The sequence below is a fragment of the Physcomitrium patens genome, chromosome 14 (assembly GCF_059467195.1).
Source record: "Physcomitrium patens ecotype Gransden chromosome 14, ASM5946719v1, whole genome shotgun sequence".
NCBI classification, from domain to species: Eukaryota; Viridiplantae; Streptophyta; class Bryopsida; order Funariales; family Funariaceae; genus Physcomitrium; species Physcomitrium patens.
In genome coordinates, this window is record NC_143423.1 from 15,174,738 (window position 1) to 15,181,578 (window position 6,841).

Here is a 6,841-nt window from a genome sequence, read left to right on the forward strand (position 1 = left end):
AGAAACAGGAACTTTAAATCGACCCGCTCTAGGAAAATATCATGGTATTAAATTATGTAAGGCCTTGTATGGTTTAAAACAATCCAGACGCATGTGGTATCAACATCTTCGAGATTATTTAATTACAAATAATTTTATAAGTAATCCACTAATTCCTTGTTTGTTTATCAAACGAGATAAAACTGATTTTGTAATCATCGCTATATATGTTGATGATCTTAACCTAGTGGACACTACATCTGCATGTGTTATAACTACAAACCTACTTATATGCGAATTTGAGATGAAAATGCTAGGAGAAATATCTTTCTGCATTGATCTTCAGATTATGCATCTAATAGATGGTAGCATTTTTTTCTACCAACTAACGTATATTAGACGAATATTGCAAAGATTTAATATGATTGATGCTTATCCATTATCCACACCAATTGTTGGACGTGGTCGTAATGGTCATGATTCATACCGTCCATTCGAGGAGGAGGAGGAAATATTGGGAGACCAATATCCATACCTTGCAGCAGTTGGAACACTTTTGTATTTAGCTACATCTACAAGATTAGATATTGCATTTGTAGTTAGTGTTCTTGCAAGACATAGTGCACGTCCAACACTACGACATTGGAATGACATCAAATATTTATTACATTATTTAAAAGGTACTGAAGACTTGGGATTGTACTACACACAATCCGCAGATCCAAAATTGATTAGATATTGTGATGCAGGATATAAATCTGATATTGTAACAACTAAATCTCAAACAAGATATGTATTCTTAAGACATGGAGCTGTAATATCATGGAAATCAGTGAAACAAACAATAACTGCAACTTCATCCAACCATGTAGAAATTATTGCCTTACATGAAGCATCTCGAGAATGTATTTGGTTGCAATCAATTGATAAATTCATTCAAACAACCTGCGGATTTTCATATGATTATTTTTCAACTATATTGTATGAAGATAATAGTGCTTGTATTGCATAGATGCAAGTTGGTTTCATTAAAGGTGACAGAACAAAGTATATTGATCTAAAATATTTCAGTTATACCCATGACTTGATTATTGATCAAGTACTTATAATTAAGAAAATTGAATCTACAAATAATCTTGATGATCTCTTCACCAAAGCTCTCTCATTAAGCAACCATCGTCAACTTACTTATGGCATTGGTATGCGGCGACTTTTTTTTCTTGAATAAGAAAGTTAATGAGCTCTTTAAATAATTAAAGAAAATAATGTTGTATTCTTTTTCCTTCATCTATGATTTTGTTCTTAAATAAAATAAGGTTTTCCTAGATAAGGTTATAATGAGGCAACAATTGTTGATCTTGCAAGACCAGAGAAAAGTATAGATTATAATTCTATACAAATTTTATATTATGTAAATATTGTCATGAGCGAGGAGGAGTATTGAGATCATTAAATATAGTTGGCACTCTCCATAATATTTACTATAGAATATAGTAAATATTATAGCTATGGTATTTAGAGTCTAGTGGAGAAGTATTGTTTATCATCTCCCCTTTTTCTCTTCTTGTATACGAGACACAACAAGATCAACAGATTTTTATGTATGAAGCTCTGTCTCCTTAGAAACCGTCTTATGTGTATGACTTACTATTACTCTTGTATCTTTCTAAACATTCTCGACACTCTTCATTCTTCTTTGGAATTAGTTTTTTGCAATAATAAAATAAAATAAAACTATAAAATCTATAGAAAAACTAACTAACTAATTAACAGGCTAAAATTTGAATTTATCTATACCAACCAAAGTATTAGGCAACATTGTACACTCTAATAGAAAATTCTATCATTTGTACGACTCAGTATTACTTAAATTTGAATTAATTTTGTATTAACATCCATTACTAATATGTGTCCATATTTTATTTTATAATATATATATATATATATATATATATATATATATATATATAATTTAATTAAGTTATAGTAAATTGGCTAGTTGTATCCTACAAACCAAATTATATAGTGGCATGTAAAAGGGTTTCTAAATAATTTTGGAGGGGTTATTTAGAAACAAAATTAAAGTCTATGTTTTTTGAGAAAATATTTATCTATTCAAGTAATTTGGAGATATTTAATTATACTATTAAATAAAATAAAAAAAAAAAACATCACTTCTTAATATGGAATTGTATGTTGATCATCCCAACTTATAACCAATTCTAGTATATTGTATTATTTTCTATTGACTTATAACAAAAAATAAATTATATTTTTTATTTGAATTATTTTTATATTTTTTAAAAATACAAGATAAATATATAAGAATTGTTTTTTTATTTTCAATATTCATCTATCAAATAAAACATGCAATTTTTATTTTTTATAATTTTGGTTGTATAATATAAATTCTAATAATTTCATAGTAGATGAGATCATGATCTAGCAAAAAAAAAATTGGTTCAAATTAAAAAAAAACTTGTAGATATGGCAATTACAAAGTGTATTTATATTTACATTATAAATTGTCATATTTTTTTACCTTGGTAAACCATGAATATTATTTTTTGGACCAATACAATTTATTTATCTAGTAACTTGGTTATATATATATATATATATATATATATATATATATATAATTTCTAATATTATAATTTATTACATTTTTTCTTTCTTTATTACATTGTGTAGTTATATTTGCTTTAAACATAGGAAGTTGTTAAAGCCACATTTCGATTGTGTTAATGCCACAATCTCCCTTCCCACTTTGTGATTCATTATGTATCCATCCTCTGTCTCCTACCCTCTTTCTAGATCCTATCTCCCATTCCGAGCTCAATTCCCTTGTCCTCACCCCATCACCACCCTGTCCCTACCCAATCTCAATCCCACCCTGTCCCTACCCAATCTCAATCCCACCCTGTCCCTACCCAATCTCAATCCCACCCTGTCCCTACCCTATCTCAATCCCACCCTGTCCCTACCCAATCTCAATCCCACCCTGTCCCTACCCAATCTCAATCCCACCCTGTCCCTACCCAATCTCAATCCCACCCTGTCCCTACCCAATCTCAATCCCACCCTGTCCCTACCCAATCTCAATCCCACCCTGTCCCTACCCAATCTCAATCCCACCCTGTCCAAGTTATAACTTTTAAAGTAACAACATGTATAAATAATATATAAAATAATTATGTATTATTATTTTGAATCCTTTTTATCATAAAATAAACTTGTTTATAAAGATATCTTTTTGGAATTATTCTTATTTCTATTTAAATAAATAGTTTTTATTTATGTTGATTGATAAATTGAAATATTTTTTTAATTTCAAAATTAATATATGTACCATAAAATCAATTATTATGAAAAACTTGTACGTTCAAAGTCTTATCTCACAAAAGACACATTAAAAATATAAAAGATTAAATTATTTATTTTTATATTTTAAAAAATATTGTAAAAACTATTTTAAAAATAATTAAAGAGAATTTTGTATTTAGCCCAAATTTTATAAAAATATAAAATGTTATAAGAAAATAATTAAATTTTTAAATTTTTTATTACATCCAACAATATTTTATATAGTAAAAAGTATAAAATATTATTGGATGTAATAAAAAAATTTAAAAATAGTATCAAAAAGTTTAATGTCATTGAAAGATATTATTAAATTTAATTAAAATATTTTGAAATCAAGGTTTAATTTTAGATATACTTGATATTTATAAAAAAATATTTTTTTAAGAAATTTTAAATATAATTCTTATTATATTTGAATTTTTGCAACTCAACTTATTTAAGATCTAAAACCATAAATCAACTAAACATATTTCATTGATTAATATCATTTTAACAACTCATTAAATTAAATTATTTCTAATTTTAGAAGTTAAAATTTTATTTTTTAAAATATGTATTTAAATATATATAATAGCAAAGAAAAAAATTAATTTTATAATAAATATTTTAATAACAAAATTTTAAATAATTAGATTCTTTAAACATTTATTAATTAAAAAATAAATAATTTTAAATGAGTACTAACATTTTATTTAATTTTAATGGGATTTTATTATTATTTTCTAATTATTTATAATATGATATAAATAAAAAGATTAGATTAATATAAATTTATTATTGCATATAATCGTAAATATTTTTACTCTGAATTCAAAAAAATGAACTTAGTTACCAGATTTTTTAAAATTTTATATCTAAATATAAATATATTAAAAAATACATAGTTAAATTCTAAAATTAAAATTATTTATTTCTTTAATTAAATAAAAGTAATATAAGTAGAAGTTGGATTGAGATTGCATGGAGACAAGATGGAAACATGACAAAATAGGGATGGGAGGACAAGGGCCTAGAATGGGATTGAGACTGGAGACATGAAATAGATAAAGAATGAATCATGAAGTAAAATGGGAGAGGTGTGGTATTAACAAATTTGGAATTTAGCCTTAACAACTCTCTAAATATACTATATATTTTTTAATCTTTATAATTTATTATATTTTATTTATTATTTATTATAAAATAATAAAATATTTGTTATGTATAATAACTTCATTTAGAATTATGAATCTTTCTTTGATTCTATATGAGTTTGATCAATATTTTTTATATATTAATGTCTATTAATAAAAAAGTGGTTTAATTTATTTTTTATTTTTTATTTGACATATTTATATTTTATCATGTTTTAACTTTATATACTTCAATTTTATTTATAGTAGTCATATTAACTCTTTTATATTATAAATCCATTTTTAATAGTATAATAACAATCTAATCTATTAAAGAATTGTATAAAATAACAAAAATAATGATAGTAATAATTGTACATTTAAAAAACATATATCTTTTAAAAATAAAAATAAAAATAGAGTATTTTTTATATGAAAATTCAATGATTTTTTATTTTTTATTTTTAAAAATACTTCTTCTTTTCTTTGTTTCCAACTCTTTTTATCTTAGGAATAAACAATTTTTATTTATATTGATTTAATGATATGAATATTTATTTATTTATTTATACATATGCACATTTATACAATTGGTTATTATATGAAGATGATGTTTTATTTTCAAATATTATGAATGATATTATTCATAGTATTGATATTGATTGTGCTAAAACAACAAATTTATAAATAATAAAGAATCGTGATTATTGTGATTCTTTTGTCATGGACATACATAATTATCTAGATAAGAAGTATTAAGTAGAAAATAAATATAGTTAGATTTGATAATATCTTATGGCATAGCTTCTTAGAAGCTTCATGGATACAAATTTGATTCTAGATGTGTTTGCAGTTGATTGATAGGTTAGAAATTTAATCAACAAGTTAGCCATGTATTGCATGTATTGGTAGCTTGAGATACAAGCTAATTATCTGTTGCATATATTTGAAACTTATCTTGCAAGTTAGATACATGTCTTGCAAGTTAGATACATATTAGAAGTCTTATGGAATGTTGTCGTATATCTCCTAGTTAATATATATATAGAAGCAATGCCTTTCTTGTTCTTAATCTAGTTTCAAGAGTGTCTACTCTTTTTTTCTTTAGCAATAGCCATTCTTTTTCTAATGCAATACTATTTTGAATGATTATCTACTCTTGTTTAATAATAAAAGAGTGTTTTGAATATTTTATTGTTGTAATTCATGTCTTTGATATTTTATCATCTTCATTATTATGTTATGATAAAATTAACAAAAAATATTAAAAATATTCATTATTTTATTAAATTTCATTCATTTCATGTATATATATATATATATATATATATATATAATTTTTCAAAACTACACCCAATATTGTTAAAGCCACATTCTTCCTTATCCTCTTATGATTGATTTCTTCTATCCTTATCTCTATCTTCTATTATAAATCCCTCCATGTTTATTTCTCTCCCTTGTTCCATGTCTCTTGTTCTTCATTCTTTGTCTCTTGTCCTTCATTTTATGTTTTTTAGTTATCATTTTTTATTCTCCATCTCAATCCCCCTCTCCCCTATTTTGTTCTCATTTGTAACTTGCCAGATCAATCACTTATTTTTTGGTACCATATATTGGTTTAAAATCTATTGCTTCAATTAGTTGTAGTATGCTATGTTAAGATCCAAACATCACTTTTTAAGCATGTACTTTTATCTCTTATTCAACTAGGAGGCATGAGCCTACTTATTCACTCATATAGCCTTCTAGTCATTGATTTTGTCATTCTCCACAATAGCCATCTCTTATTTTTTTGAATGAAGTAGCATCTTTTATATTTGACTTGACTACAAGTATTGTCTTTATGTTTGGATCTTTTTTGGTATAAACAATCTATGTATTCTATGGATCAACATCAAATCATTATATTACAAAATAAATTTTATATTGGATATAACACACTATTAAACATTTTTGTAATACATCATTTTTATATAGTTTGGAAGTCAAAGCCTTATTATTTGGGAGTATCATATGTAAAATCAAACTTTATAGGATTTAAATTTGAAGCCAAGCAAACATAGAAGCTATGGAATTATTACAAGTTGTAATTGTTGCTATGCTTGGAGATCTCTAAGCATTACACGTCTTAAGCAGGATAAATAAGTTGGCTGGAGTTGGAATTGTAAGTATCTCTATGTTAATGACCATCCTTACAAGAAGGATGTGGTACAATGCCAACAAATATTAAGGTTTTTTTTACAAATATTAAGGCTATAGTAGACTAACAAACAAAGAAAACCATCACCAAGGCAATATCTTGCAAAATTAAAGGACCAATGAGTTAAAGAAGAAGTCTATGTTGGACAGAAAGCTAATATCATGGTCATTGTATTTGTGCTTAG